The sequence below is a fragment of the Crinia signifera genome, unplaced genomic scaffold, assembly GCF_055691185.1.
Source record: "Crinia signifera unplaced genomic scaffold, ASM5569118v1 HAP2_SCAFFOLD_106, whole genome shotgun sequence".
NCBI classification, from domain to species: Eukaryota; Metazoa; Chordata; class Amphibia; order Anura; family Myobatrachidae; genus Crinia; species Crinia signifera.
Window position 1 is genome coordinate 464941 of NW_028142000.1, and position 17104 is coordinate 482044.

Here is a 17104-nt window from a genome sequence, read left to right on the forward strand (position 1 = left end):
GGGGCGGTGTTAGTAGCGCCAGTGTAAATGCTAAGAGAGCGGCAGAGAGAGGGTGAGAATAGGATTAAAAATATGCCCTGGCATTTAAAATAAGCAGGCCCACCATGGCGACAAAAGTGAAGGATGTAGTTGTGCGCGCACCGAAGGCGCGCTCCAGAAAAGGGGGTATGGCCACCCAACAGGGGGCGTGTCCTTGAGTGTAATGTACCACACCATATACAACTTCTACACATTATGCAACAGAATACGAGACCCCATTATACTTGCCCCTTACACATGATTCCAAATGGAATGAGCCAAAATTCACATAATGCCACATGGATTGTGTCAAAAATCACATAGTGCCACAAGGATTGTGACAAAATTCACATAATAACACACGAATTGAGCCAAAATTCACATAATGCCAAATGGATTGAGCCAAATTTGACATAACGCCACATGGATTGTGTCAAAATTCACATAATGACTCATGGATGGAGCCAAAATTCACATAATGCCACACGGATTGAGCCAAAATTCACGTAATGCCACACGGATTGAGCCAAAATTCACGTAATGCCACATGGAGTGAGGAACCACTTCCACCCACTGTGACCACCAGAGGTTTATAGAATGCCGGGAAGACCTCAGGTAAGACAAAGACATGAAGTAGCCTATCGTGTCATACTCTATAGGGGACATGTACTAAGATGGGAGATCTATTTCAGATGGAATATTGCTCTGGGAAACCAATCAGATATTGTCTATTATCTTCTAGAAAAGAGGTGGGCAACAGGCGGCCCGGCCCGCGAGACACTTAGGTCTGGCCCGTCGCACTGACATATATTACTATGACAAGCGGCCCGACTATAGCCGCTTGTCAGCGCCATGACAGACATAACATAAGCTTTGCAATATGATTACTTTTTTACTGCTGCCGCCGCCGTTAATGCCCTTCTGTGCCTGCCGCGCACAGCATTACTGGAAGCGTGGGAGGGGACGCGGCGATGCGGCAGCCGCCTCTCCGCCATTGGTTGGCACGGCCACATCACCGCGTCCCCTCTCACGCTCCCGGCAGACACAGACGGACATTAACGACGGAAGCAGTAAAAAACTAATCATAATGCAAAGCTTATGTTATGTCTGTCCTGGCGCTGACAAGCGGCTATAGTCGGGCCGCTTGCCATGTTAACGGCGGTGGCAGCAGTAATAGTGTCACCGTGTCCGCTCCCAGGCTCTCTGAAATTCTGTGCAGGGCGGGCGCAGTAGGGTTTTGGCCGGCAAATCTTTGAGGCAGCAAAACGGCTGCTACGCAGAAACGCAGCTCTCTCCTGGCTTCCCCCTCTCAAGGAACACCACACCGCACAGAGAATTAATAATAAATAAAATCAAAGTAAGGAACAGGCAATTATTTTATGTGCATCAGCCTGATGACAATGTTTGATGAGCATTGAAACGTTGCTGACAAGCCTCAGTGTCTGAGTATTTAATTTCTTTGAGTGTCCGTATGAAGCATGTCCGAGTGCTGGGATATATTACCGCTGTAATGTGGATGACATGCTCCAGACCAAGTTGTGTTTATTGAGCAGAGTGCCGGCTGGATATATACACACACACACATACACACACACACACACGTGTAACACTGTGTGTGTGTGTGTGTGTGTGTCTATATATAGACACACACAACAAAAACAAATACAAACATTTACAAAAGTTTTAAAATACGTAGAGAATTACAACATCAGTACCGGTGACCAGCCTGTGGCAAGGCATTTTGCCAAGGCTGGACACAGCATGGCAGTACTACGATACATTAGTGGCCTTTTTTAGTGGCTACTTTTCCAAGGCCTTTTTTATCGCGGAGCGGTGGCCCGCCATCCGCTCTCGCAGGGTACATTCAGTTTTGCCCACATGGCTACATGGGCAAATTATCATATATATAATGAATTTGGTTTGGCATGATACCCTATACCTGATGTTAATAGGCTTACCACTGCGGGGGTGATTGAAGCTGGAGGCGGCAATGAGCAGTGGCGTAGCTACAGGGGTCGCAGCGGTCGCACCTGTGACCGGGCCCCTGAGCCAGGGGGCCCAGCCCCCGCCACTGTCCGGCCTGGTTACTCAGAGGTCATACCTCCGCTCCGAGTCCTCATCTCAGCTCTCACTAGGCTGCCGGCAGCACTGCAATAGCTGCCGGTGCGCCTATGTTTCCGACCACCAGCCCATCAGCTACGGCTGCCCCTGCCTTCCCCTGCAAACAGAGACAGACGCTAGAAGTCATAATTCACCTCTAGCGTCTGACAGGAAGCGCAGCTCTGCACTTCCTGGTAACGCGGCTGCAGAGCTGTGCTCCCTGTCAGAGACGCTGGAAGTGAAAAATGACTCTAGCGTCTGTCTCTCTCTGCGCAGGGTAAGGCAGGGGTAGCAACAGCAGCGTACGGGCGGGTGGCTGGGGTGGGCACATACGTATTAACCCCTTGGCAACGAGCTAGAACCCCTGGCAATGGGAATAAACCCCCCTTGGCAACGAGCATTAACCCCTGATAAAAAAAAATTTAACCACTTGGCAACATCCAATAACCCCTGGCAACACATATTAACCCCTTGGCAACGAGCAAGAACCCATGGCAACGGACATTAACCCCCCTTGGCAATGATGTATTAAAATATAAACAGACCGAGATTTTAATTTTGTTGTATGTAGGGGGGCCCCAATGTGACCTTTCGCACCAGGGCCCATGAACCCTTAGCTACGCCCCTGGCAATGAGTGATCTACATGTAGTGCAATTTAAGCATTTAAAGCAGCAATATGGGTGCAATATGGGTGTAATAATCTGAGCCGGATTGAGTTCAAAGCACTAAAAAGATTTATCCTCCTACAATGACATTATTATTCGCCCCGTGGATAAAGGCGGGGCGATTGTTATTCAAGATCTTTCTGCCTATAAATGTGAAATTGAGAGACAATTATCTGATCATTTGGTTTACAGATTGCTTGATGAGGATCCCACCCCGATCCCGGTTGTCCCCGGGCGGTCTTAACCCCTTCCCGACATTTGACGTACATTTACGTCATGGTCGGGAAGTACTTCCCGACACATGGCGTAAATGTACGTCATGGCTTTAAACTGTCACCGCGTCTATAGACGCGGTGACAGTTTGGAAATGTCTGCTGTCCCTGACAGCAGACATCCCCCCTCGCTGCCCAGGGGGGGCAGGGATGCCCCCCCTCCGGTCGGCGATCGCTGTGATTGGCTGTTCAAATGTGAACAGTCAATCACAGCGTTTCCTGTGTTACCGGCGGCTAAGCCGCTCGGTAACACAGTGATCGGTGGTGATCGGTGCTGTTAAGTACAGCACCGATCGCCAGCCCCCCCTCCCACCCACCCGGCAGCTCACCCGGCAGCTCACCCGGCAGTCCCTGCAGTCCCTCCTTCCGGCAGCCGCAGCGCACGCAGCGCATCCCCCCTCCCACCCCCCCGCCAGCCGCAGCACAAATAAAATAAATAAATTAACATGTAACATTTTTGAAATTTCACCTACACTTTGTTTTAATTCCTGTGAAACACCTAAAGGGTTCACAAACTTCCAAAATGCTGTTTTGAATACTGTGAGGGGTGCAGTTTTTGAAATGGCATCATTTATGGGGGTGTCTCACATACAAGTCCCTCAAAGTCACATCAGAACTGAACTGGTCCCTAAAAAAATCAGTGTTTGAAATTTTCTTGAAAATTTGAGAATTTGCTATTCATATTGTAAGCCTCCTAGTGTCCAAAAAAATTAAAAGGAAGTTGAAATAATGATGGAAACATAAAGTAGACATATGGTCTATGTTAGTTATTAACTATTTTGAGTGGTATGATTATTTGTCTCACAAGCAGAAAATTTAACATTTTGCAAATTGCTAAATTTTCCATTTTTTTACGACATTTTGGTATTTTTCACAAAAAAACACAGACTGTATCGACCCAAATTTACCACTAACTTGAAGTACAATGTGTCACGAGAAAACAATCTCAAAATCACTGGGATAAGTAAAAGCAAAAAAAAGTTATCCACACTTAAGTGATACATGTCCGATTTGAAAAAAAGGGCTCTGTCAGGAAGGCAAAAACATGCTGTGTCAGGAAGGGGTTAATGAGTATGCTGGACTCCACTGTTTTATATGAAGTATCTAACAGTACAGCCAGGATGTACCTTGTCAGTTTGCGCAATGTTTGTATTGCGTATAGTAAATCGAGCACATTATAATATATACCCTATAATAGCTGTCTGGATTATCTATCTTAAATGGGCGTATTTAATGATTAAATGTATAATTGTTGCATTATGGATTAGCATATGCCCGGTACTGATGTTGTAATTCTCTACGTATTTTAAAACTTTTGTAAATGTTTGTTTTTGTTGTATCTAGTTGTAATTAGATGCAGCCGTGCTGGCGTAGCGCTCAGGAGTGACGTCATTGTGGTCGTCCCCTGACGTGCTCCAACGGCAGTGGCTGTTTGCACATGGTGTGGGGTGTTTAAGATGCTTATATTCACTTTGTAATTTGTATCCTGAAGAAGAGATAAGTAATAAAATCTCGAAACCTTGATGACGACATAAAGGCTGTCGACTACTTTCTTGCTGTTGTGAGTGCCGCCTCATCTGCAAAATTGTATGTGGGTCCCTTAACTGGAATACCTGGAAGGCACCCGGCTTCCATGTATGCGGCCCTCGAATATTTACTGGTTTTATTAAGCGCCCCCCCAGCCAAAATCATTGCCCACCCCTGTTCTAGAACATCCCATGTGGAATCGAACTCCCATCTTAGTAACTGTTTCCCTATGTGCTTTATAATGGTGCAGTGGATTCAGGTAATAAATCAGGGACAAAATAAAGATTGTTATACAGTATAGAAATGGGTGAATGACAGAAGTGAGGAAATGACACACACACGCGTGTTCACATCCCTGTATATCTCACATAACAGGGCCCTAAATACACGGCATTGCGCTTAAAGTTTGGGTACAGCTGCATCATCGCCAAGGGCATAACTAACATAGGTGCAAGGGGTGCAGCTGCTATGGGGCCCAGAGCTAAAGGGGGCCCATCTTTAATATGCATTACCAGGCTCGCCCACAACAGTAATATGTTTTACATCAGAGGCAGAACTCTGGGAGGCAATGGAGTCATCTGCCGCCGGGCTCCTGCTCCCAAGGGGGCACCTCTCCTCCCCTGTGAGTTTGAATCAGTTAATTGAATGCTGTTAATATCACTTCTGTGGCTGACACCCCCTCCTAACATCATTTTTGCAAGTGTCACCCTGTATTAGAACCCAGGACCTGTCTTACTGGAGACAGACACCTTACTGATTGAACTATTGGGGGGGGCACCAATATTTATCTTGCCTCCGGGCAACTGGGAAGAACTTACGCCACTGTTTTACATACATTTATTACCATCAGTTACTAAATAGGGGGCCCTTACAAACGTTTGCTATGGGGCCTACGAATATCTAGTTACGCCCCTGACCATTGCCAAGGGCAACAGAACTATTCTTAGGCAGCAATAAGGCCAATGTTACTTTCCCTTCAATGTGACCAACATAGATAGAAGCCCACAGATCCCTCCACCGGTAACTTTTCCCTCCTCTGCCATGGGCCTGATTCAGATCTGCTCACATGACAGTGAATTAGTAGCACGGTGCTAATAGTTAGCCGCCGCCGAGTACAATCCCTACCTTCCCAAACCTGCTAATGGGCAGCTCACTCACCATCAAATGATTTCATCACTATGGGCAGCCTGTGCGTAGCCCTGGACTCAGCGGCAGCAAGGAAATCAGCCTGATCAAAACCAGAGCTAACGTCACACACCCTCCATTCAAACGCCTCGAAACACCTGCTTTTTCTGGCACGCCCAATAAACTTCTGTGGCTGAGTGGGCCCGATGGACAGCAAGCACTCCCCTGCACCATGCTTAAGTTTTTTTTTTTTAAGAGAGCCGCGGCCGCCTGTATGGGGCAGCTCGCCGGAGGGGAGAGTAAGGACTGGGAGGAGCCGGGCGGGGGGATGGGAGGGGGATGCGAGTCCGGAAGAGAGACTGTCTGCGAGGGATTGTCTTGTCTCCGAGTCTGCCTAGCTGCCTCTGGCACGGCAGTGGGGGACTGACAGTGAGGGGCAGCCAAGGTAGGAATCCTGACAGTGAATTGTGATGGCAGTGTCCGACACAGCCACTCACCACGGCCGCCACCTCCCCCAGCCTCCTGCCGGCTGACGGGGAAACCGAATGCCACAGTGCTGTCTCAATAATACCCCTTTCACACTGACTGTCTGACCCATGTAATTGCTAGGACAAGCTGGTGCATCCCTGGTCCTGGCTCAGAATGAAAGAGTTTACCCAGTCGTACAAGGAATGGGATCATTCGTCAGACTGCATTTAGGTCTACAAGCAGTAGGTCCACACCATTAGGTCGACTTGCATTTAGGTCGACATGGGTTAGGTCGACAGGATCATTTGGTCAACATGTGTTAGGTCGACAGGGTCATTAGGTCGACAGGTATAAGGTCGACAGGGTCATTAGGTCGACAGTGGAAAAGTCGAAATTTGTTATTTTTCCGGCACACTATTTTATTCTCCCACCACGCCCTAGTGGATGGTAGGGCATGAAATACCGCCTGTCGGCACATGTCGTCTCAAAAAAAAGTCAAATGATCCCATGTCAACCTTTTCCTTGTCGACCTTCCCCATGGCGACCTAATGACCTTATAAAAGTTGACCTAATGACCCTGGCGACCTAATGACCCTGGCGACCTAAGTCATGCCGACCTTCAGTCATGTCGACCTAAATGCATGTCTACCTAAATGCATGTCTACCTAAATGCAGGTCGACCTTAATGCAGGTCGACCTAGTGGTGTAGACCTAAATGCTGTAGACAATATGACCGTATCACGTCGTACAATCAGATTAGCTGTTGTGTGAAAGGTGGACCTGGGTCATACCTAAAAGGCTCCTTATTGGCAGACTAAGGATTCTTGGAGATAATGTAATCTCCAAGCATACATACCTCCCAACAGTCCCGATTTTATCGGGACAGTCCCGATTATCAGGGCCTGTCCCGCTGTCCCACCCGCGGGCGGCAGTGTCCCGCAGTGTGGGGGGGCTGTTGGGAGTCCCCCCCTGTCAGCTGCTAAGCAGCGGGGAATAAACGCTGTGCGCATGCGCACAGCGTCTATTCCCGCAGCCAGGGGGCTGGGGGCATGGCTAGAGGCTCACAGAGCCTCTGGGTCATGCCCCCATAGCGGCAAAATGGGGGCGTGGCCTCGCGGGAGAGCTGCGAGTATAGGCCACGCCCCCGAAAATTTCACCGCGCCTACGGTGCGCAGCAGCAGCGTCCCGCCTGCTGAGCTCTCAAAGTTGGGAGGTATGAGCATACTGTATTGATGGTGACAATGTGGGAACAAACCAGGTTCACCAACGTGGTGTGAAAGGGATAAGTGTTTGGCTGCCAGTCCCCGATCTGCTTGACTCAGAGCAGAGACAGTCAGAGCAGTCTCCAGTCTCCTGCAGTTCAGGAGCTTTGTATCTGGGTCCACAATCTCCTGCCATGCCCCTTGTTTTTGGGTCTGATGCACCAGTCCCATTTATCCACCTGATGGTGGTCCTGCAGCAGCACGTACACCTGCTCCCCCACTCCAGCTATTGCAGGGCTGGGCAACATCGGCCCTCCAGATGTTAATGAACTACACATCCCAGGATGCTTTGCATTAGTTTTGGTATGTGGCCATGCTGAAACTGATGCAAGGCATGCTGGGATGCATAGTTCATCAACATCTGGAGGGCCGGTGTTGCCCAGCCCTGAGCTATTGTCACATTATTAAATGGACCCCCATGCTGCCACATGTACTGCCCAGCAGTAATATGATGGTACAAAGGCCTCTCGTACTCCCACACCTGTGATGCAGACGAGCCGCGGTGCCTGAGGAACAGCGTGGGACAGAAGAAGAAAGAACATTGGTAAGTTTGTAACTGTTGCATAATGTGTAATGGGCTTTACGGTGTGTCGCATAATGTGTAATGGAATTTGCGGTGTGTCGCTTAATGTGTGATGGACTTTGCGGTGTGTCGCATAATGTGTAATGGAATTTGCGGTGTGTCCCATAATGTGTAACGGGCTTTGCGGTGTGTCGCATAATGTGTAATGGGCTTTGTGGTGTGTCGCATAATGTGTAATGAGCTTTGCGGTGTGTCTCATAATGCGGTGTGTCTCACTCACGGTGCGACGCGCAATGGTAGAGACCTGAGTTAGGGGGGCCCCATTATAAATTTTGCTATGGGGCCCACAAAGTTCTAGTTACACCTCTGCATGTAATGTATTTCCATACTAGATTTAGCCTGACAGTCTAAGCGTAATTACTTGTTTTTAGAATTCTCTAATATTTTTACTATTACTTTTTTATACTAATACTTCAGTCAAATATTGATTATGGCTTTAAAATATATATTTAGTTTAAATATATATATATATATATATATATCCACTACCCACAATAGTGTCTCTAGCGTTCTATGTACAATATGTAATGTCCATTCTAATATATAATAAAACAGAATAAAAGAAAGAAATGCTTGTAGCTTCTGATTTTCTGGAATGATTCTCCGTTTATTTTGATCAGCACCCAATGTGTTTCGTTCCGGTTAGGAACTTTATCAGAGTTTTTTTTATTATCTTAAATGTATTTGTGCCTCTTTTAGGCTGGGAATTTTCATATGTTCTTTAATTATCCAATGAGGTGGGATGAATTCCTCTAACGGTAGATTAATATTTGGTTTTGACCTTGTATTTGGTCAAAAGGAGAAAAATTCTCTATTATAGAGCCTTTATCATAAGAGTGGCCTTGAATAGGTCCCCTATGTTCTGAGTTCGAACTGTCACTCTTAAGGTGCGTACACACGGGGGCGATTTTGTCCAAAATCGCGGGAAATATGGTCGCTGAGCGACCATATTGCCCGCAATGGGAGTGTGCACCGGCGATATATCGCCGGGTGCGCGCTCCCGTTTTTGCCCCTGTGGTGATCGCTGGTCGCAGGAACATGCACCTGCGACCAGCTGATTACCACTGCCGGGCTTACCCGGCAGTTTCTTTTTCATCAGCGACCATCTCTGGTCGCTGATAAACAGGAGAAACTGAGCAATATATTGCTCAGCCATATATTGCTCAGCCATATATGGCTGAGCAATATATCTCCCCCGTGTGTACACAGCATTACATCAGATGGTATTTCAGAACCAATTTTCCAATTTAAACAGGTACATAATCAGGAAATAATTCCACTGCTGTGTGTGTCTGTGTTTAGTCCTTGGAGTCCAGACTTGCAGAGGTGGAGAGTGGTAGGCCCTTGTGTAGAACAGGGCCCCACTCAGGGGCGGATCCAGGATAAAATGACAGGGGGGGCACCATGATAAAAGAGGGTTTAGGTGGGGGAGGGGCGGTGTTAGTGGCGCCAGTGTACATGCTAAGAGAGCGGGTGAGAATAGGATTAAAAATAGGCCCTGGCATTTAAAGTATGCAGGCCCACCATGGCGACAAAAGTGAAGGATGTAGTTGTGCGCGCACCGAAGGCGCGCTCCAGAAAAGGGGGTGTGGCCACCCAACAGGGGGCTTGTCCTTGAGTGTAGTGTACCACACCATATACAACTTCTACACATTATGCAACAGAATACGAGACCCCATTATACTTGCCCCTTACACATGATGCCAAATGGAATGAGCCAAAATTCACATAATAACACATGAATTGAGCCAAAATTCACATAATGCCAAATGGATTGAGCCAAAATTGACATAACGCCACATGGTTTGTGTCAAAATTCACATAATGACTCATGGATGGAACCAAAATTCACGTAATGCCACACAGATTGTGCCAAAATTCACGTAATGCCACACGGATTGAGCCAGAATTCACATAATGCCACACGGATTGAGCCAGAATTCACATAATGGCACACAGATTAAGCCTAAATTTACAATACGCTTCATAAAAAGGGACATTGTGCCCCAAAGGTGCGCATTAAACAGTTACACCATAATGTCCATTACACGCTAAGATACACGCATTATGTCCATTACGTATTATGCCAAACACCATAAGGCCTATTAAAAATTATGCATACAGCAAGTGCTGCTTATATACATGCTCATTGCCAAGGGTTCCATGCTCATTGCCAGAGGTTCCATGCTCATTGCCAAGGGGGAATACATGCTCTGGGTAAATAGGGGACAGCCACCGCCAGGCAGAAGTGACAGCCACTGACAGTGGCCGAGCCTGGCTGTATTCAGAGCACTGGATAATTTGGAAGAAGAAGGTTTGTCTGTGGTAGCACACCCCTAATACTTATAAATGAATTAATATATCTAATAATCAATATAACAGGGGGCCAATTTATCCTACAACCAACTCAAACCTCCCAGTCTTGTGCAACAGATCCCCCATCCCGAGTCTACCTGTATTCAGAGCACTGCAGGTCCCGGCTATATGAAATAATACTCCTTTCACACCAGAAAATGCATTCCCGGGTTGGCCCCTTTTACACCAGCCTAGTCCCTGCATTTTCTGGTGTGGGGGTCCCATATTATCCTATGGGAAAAATGTTACAGCTTTGCCAGGCAATATCTCCGGATCCTGGGGGGCTAGAGATACGGGTCCTCAGCTACAAAAGGAAATGTGCCATGGTGCCCCCCTGAATTCACCAATGGCCCCACTTCCAAGTCCGCTTGCTTCTTCAGTAGAGTGAACTATTTGCTACACAATCTCGACAGCGCTTAGTATGTACTGCCGCGCCGATTTTCTTTGCCTGATTATAGGCTCCTGTCAAGGTATATCCATCTCTAGTCGAGAACATTTGAACAGACCGTCACTACAGTATATCATCCTGAAATACTGACACTAATAGTTGCCTGGAGGTCATATTATCAATGGCTATACCACACACAGCCTGGCAGTCATTGATGATGATGGTGATTATCATGTACCACAAACAGCCATACATGGTAATCATCATCATCATCATGGTCATCAATGGCTGCCAGGCTCTGTACTGTACTAGCAGGATATATCATCAATTTCTGGGGGTACAGTGTGTATTACAATTATATGATTTCCTTCCTTTTAAATTAAGGGGTAAAATCCGGGTATCTAAATATATTTTGGGGTAAAAGGTAAAAAAGTCCCCTGATTCCCTGTTCTAGAAGAGAACAGTATGTGATTCGTTGTCCATAGCAACATACCATCTTAGTAAATGAAACTGTGTTTGTCCCAGTCATGTGGATGGTAAAATATGAAAAAGTAAAAAAAAAGGGTACTTGTGTATTATCACGGCGCCCACGATTTCCATCGTAGGGCATTGTACAAACAAAAATCGCGTTGCATCGTATGCGATGCGATTGGACCCGATCTTTAATTGTACAGGCACCCAGATGCATGATTCCTATTTTAAATGCCTCACCAGACCCGATTTTTGATTGTACAACCACCCTGATGGGTAATGACTATGTTAAATGCCCCCCCATTGTTAACGCCACCTAACTATCAACGCGAACCCGAAGCGTGGCGAGTGCAGCGAGCCCGCGAGGGTCGGCGGTACGCGTCCTTCCGACCTTTTCATACCCCCACTATTCACGTCGGTGTGGAGTCGAGGGGCCGCGGATGACTTCACATATATTGCGCATCCCCTCGCTGCACTCGCCACACTATATAAAATCAACTCCACGCCGACGTGGATAGTGGGGGTATGAAAAGGTCGGAGGACGCGCACCGCTGCCCCATGCGGGCTCGCTGCGCTCACCACGCTTCGGGTTGGCGTTGATAGTGGGGTGGCGTTAACAATGGGGAACATTTAAAATACTCATTACCCATCAGGGTGGGGATACAATTCGAAATCGGGTCTGGGGGGGGCATTTAACATGGGAATAAGCCCAAATCTGGCATGATCGCGTTGCGTCGCATCACATGCCATTATAATGGCATGCGATGCGACGCGATATTAAAATTGTATACTCAGCCCGGGGAAAGTCTGAAATCGGGTCCCATCGCATGCCATCGCATACCTTAATTAGTGTTATGCGATGTGATGGGCGCCGTGATAATACACATGTGTCAACCATAGCCATGTCAGCATTTTGTGTGCACCAAAGTTGTCACCATATGTATGGCAACCTATTGACTGTTAACCTAGATTAACAGTCAATAGGTTGCCATACATATGGTGACAACTTTGGTGCACACAAAATGCTGACATGGCTATGGTCAGCAGTTTGAAGACCCATGTTATAAAACCTGCTGCATTCATTCGTACTATAGATCCACAGGTTGCCTGGAAAACATGCACCGTTGGTAGATCTCGAGGACAGGTTTGGCCACCCCTGATCTAGACCATAGGTTCTTAAAGTCGGTCCTTAGGACCCCACACAGTGCACGTTTTCCAGGTCTCTCGGAAGGCGCACTCATTAATCAGACATATTTTAGATGATCCACAGGTGGAGCTAATGATTTCACTTGTGATTCTGTGTGGAGACCTGGAAAACGTGCACTGTTGGGGGTACTTGAGGTCAGAGGTTGGGAACAACTGCCCTAGATGGTTTATAATTCCATAAGGTGTAATATTAATAGGGGTGAGGAATTCCCTTTAAACTGTATACCTGAATGCAGTCCCTATGTTAGAAGGGAAAGGGAGGGCTAGTTGCCTGCACCACACTTATTCTGCACTAGATAAAAGCCCATCACAGTGACAGCTTCTGCAATGTACTTTCACTTTGAGCTGTGACAGTTTTTAGCCCACAAAAGCTCCACCCCACCCCTAGTCCCTATCTGCTCCTACCTCCAATCTGTCCTCACAGCTCCCTCTCTCCATATCCAGTTTGAAACAGATCAGCGTCCCTGCAGAAATTGCTTTCAGTTTCTGTTTACCTATTTTAGCACACAAAGGAGTAATTTGGTCCATCTAGCTGCCTCTAATGGTCATTGACAATACTTATCCTCATAGAGGTGAGGCATAGTTAGCCTTTATTATAGATCTTAAAATAATATACCACACTTGTTGCAATGATAAAAGCATTATCTTTATTAATTATAATAAATCCTTATTAAAGCAGTAGCACTGTATTTATCTCATGATGTAAGGGTTCATTAAAGATAAGTAAAACAAGACATTTTTTCCTCAGCACACTGAGCTATGCTAGTAACCAATCTAGAACACTACATGATAATAGAATTCAGAGATATTGGTTACATATACCTGCGCAGGTGTATGCTATGCCCCCAAGCCGCGTCAAGGCTTCTCTGTATATTGGGGGTCCCTAGCACTATATCTAGGTGCAGGGTGCGGCACCCCAGAAAACCATCATAAGCTGGGAAGCCCAGTGCGGCATGCTAGTGATATACTAAGAGTATATATATGTATGTATGTATGATACTGTATGTCACATTTAACAATGTATATATTTTTTGTATTGCTGCTAGTTTTTTGAATATAACCTCATTATGGTGTGACAATGTCATCTCTGGGTCCCTCACCCATGTGTGTGGGAATTTGTGAGGGATTACATTTATATAGCTAAACCAATTGCCTGGTACAATGGCTGATTTTTCATTTCAATGGAGACGTGATTAGAGTTTATATTTACAGATCTCAATTAGCGAAGTGCCTCAAGTAAAACACCCATATATCCATTTAACAATTGATGTTTCTATACCAGGCATGTCCAAACTGTGGCCCTTTCAGCTGTTGTGAAACTACAAGTCCCAGCATTCCTTGCCACAGTTTTGCTATTAGAGAATGCTAAAACTATTGCAAAGCATGCTGGGATGTGTAGTTTCACAACAGCTGGATGGCCGTAGTTTGGATATGCCAATTCTATACTATTCACATGTGCCATTAGCACTAGACGTAATCAACCACCTATTTTAGGACAGTCTTTAATTGTCAGACTACTTCCATTACTTGTGTATTATCTGGGCGCACGATTTTTGAATCGCATGCCACTAACTAAGGCATGCGATGGGACCCGATTTCAGGGGTTTTAAAACCCGACTGTACAATTTTTATATTGCGTCGCGTGCGACGTGATCATACCCGATTCGGGCTTATTCCCATGTTAAATGCCCTCCCCAGACCCGATTTTTGATTGTACACCCACCCTGATGGGTAATTACTATGTTAAATGCCCCCCCCCCCATTGTTAACGCCAACCCTAAGCGTGGCGAGTGCAGTGATCCCGTGAGGGGCGGCGTTATGCGTCCTCCGACCTTTTCATACCCCCACTATCCACGTCAGCGTGGAGTTGATTTTATATAGTGTGGCAAGCGCAGCGAGCCACCGAGCCCGAAGCGTGGCGAGCCCCGCAAATATATGTGAAGTAATCCACGTGCGCTCGCCACGCTTCGGGATCGCCACACTATATAAAATCAACTCCACGCCGACGTGGATAGTGGGGGTATGAAAAGGTCGGAGGACGCGTACCGCTTCGCTCGCCACGCTTCAGGGTCTGGGTGGGCATTTGCCATAGGAATCAGGCATCTGGGTGCCTGTACAATGAAAAATCGGGTCCAATCGCGTTGCATCGCATGCGATGTGATGCGACCGATTTTTAGGTGTGCAATGACAAAATTGGGCGCCCAGATAATACACAAGTACCCTACTTCCTGATCACATCATATGAACTACTGATACAGACTATATAGTCCATATCGCACTGTGTGTATACAGTGCGGTCGGTATTTCAAGAAAAAAAAAAAAACAGACAATTTTGACTAGAAAGTGTACAATCTATAGTACAATCTAGTCAAAATTGTACATAAACAAATTCGTACCTAGTCAAAATTGCAGAGCGTGTAATGTCATTATCAGTGGTGTAGTCCGTATCAGTGGTTATGGCCTCTGGGGAGTTCCATGGAAATTGTACACAGTCAAATTGTTCATAGCCAAAGTCGCACTGTGTGGTACGTACGGACCTCAAGACCCTGTTGTTCATTAAGATGATATGTCAACCATTCATACTTGGGTTAGTAAATACCGAGTGCACTGGTAATAGCTTACAATGAATAACCCTAGATGTCACTAAACAATAAAAATAAAAATGGGTAAACTATTCCTAATGCTTCTCATATACTGTATACGCTACAGGACAGAATATGGAGTCCTCGGATCATCATGTATGAACAATCTAATGCAAGGGCTCCCAGTACGGTCATACAGTTAATAGACATTATAAAATAACGGGCATATCAACAAGGTCATTTATTTTGCTCTAGATGGCACTCATGCAAGGGGAACGATGTTCCCATTCATTCTCCAATAGCTAAATAATCAAAAACAGTGAGATGGACACAATGTACATGACCTTTTTTGCAAATGTTGTGAGGGTTACAGTAAAAATAGACCTCAATGAAAACTTTAGTTCTGCCTACAATAGGTAGCTGTAGAGCTACATCCAGCCTGGGGGTACACATTGCCAATGGGCTTGCAATATACAGTATAACAGACGTGCACTTGAATGGGCGAGGTGTCTGTCATTGTGTACCCAGGTTAAAGGTCATTGTAGTACCAGAGGAATGAGGAAGAAGACACAGGAGAATGGCACCTCTATACAGAACTTTTCCAGCTGCAGGTTCTTAATTAAGGCGTTGCAGTGAAGTGTTGATGATGGCCCTTATTCTAGTTCACTCGCAAAGGCAAATTTCTTCTCAAATGGACAAAACCGTGTGCCCTGCAGAGGGGGGGGGGGGGGGGGGGGCAGATGTCACTTGTGCAGAGAGAATTAGATTTGGGTGGGGTTTTATTTCAAAGTGAGATCTATATTGCAGTGTAAAAATAAAGCAGTCAGTATTTTCCCTGCACAGAAACAAAATAACTCACCCAAATGTAACTCTCTCTGCACATGTTACATCTGCCCCACCTGCAGTGCACATGGTTTTGTCCATTTGAGAAGGAATTGCCTTTGCAGAATAAGGGCCGATCACTCTTTGAAGCGCCTGTCACCAATATAGAAAGACTAGGCTAATTACTGTTCCATAATTGTTGTACATCGATGTGATACATTGCAGTAGCGTATGGGCACCTTAAGGTTCTACTGTAATGAAGAACCATATTGTATGGTACTGGTGCAAAGCAATGATGGGAAAGTCAAACATATAAAAGGATGTATTGTAAAAAAAAAAAAAAAAAAAAAAGCTACACAGTATGCAACAGCCAAGTAGTCGCTAACAATATACATGGTTGGTAAATAAGTACATATGGCAGATATAGGGGTAACTTGTCCATTATATTAGGGAATTAGGAGTGCTGGTAATCGAAGGCACCATTTGGGTACCTTAGATCAAAGGATAACAGGATATTATAAAAACATTCCTAACCATCAAAAAAAAACACTGTCCAAAGCAAAGCTCCTAATTCCCATAACCCCCACCCTGTGTAACCTATCCCCAACTCAGACATACCTGGATCCCATCTTACCCCTACCCCACTATCTATACTAGCTAATTAACCCCTCCCACCCACAGACCCCCCCCCCCATAAGAAATGGGGCAAAAGCTGGGTGTACCTAATGACCTGTAAGGTTTACCTTATACAGGAAATATAATCTATGTTTGCACTCAAAGGGTTAATAGTATCCCAGCAGGGTGTAGTGAGGGTTTTTAAATGAAATTTAAAATAAGATTTTATACGGCTATTTGTCAGGGCTTTCATCTAAAACAATAAAAAACACACAAAAGAGGATAGAAGGATCTGTAGGTTTCTTCCTGCCGATACATTCTTTGTTATCATTGCTATGACAGGTGTTTCAAGGATTGATTGGCCAGATCCTCAGAATGATTGTCTCTGAGAACTAACTCATCTTTTGATGTCAGCACATTGGAGATACAGGTTGAGTAACCCTTATCCAAAATTCTCGGGACCAGAAGAATTTTGGATAAAGGATTATTTCTATATTTCAGAATATTTTTATATTTCAATGATCTTGCATTATGTTGTAAAACATATCAAACACATGAAATGCACAAATAAAATATATTTGTGTGTATAAAACAAGGTTTCAAATCATGAAACAAAGTTTGTGTACAATCTCAGACACTGAATA

At 45.6% G+C, this 17104-nt stretch overlaps 1 long non-coding RNA gene across 3 annotated transcripts in view; it reads left to right on the plus strand.

The window, feature by feature from the left end:
* The window catches only part of LOC146052141 (uncharacterized), a 136406-nt gene that overhangs the window by 43303 nt on the left and 75999 nt on the right, over positions 1-17104 (plus strand). The gene's annotated exons all lie outside the window — the stretch shown is intronic.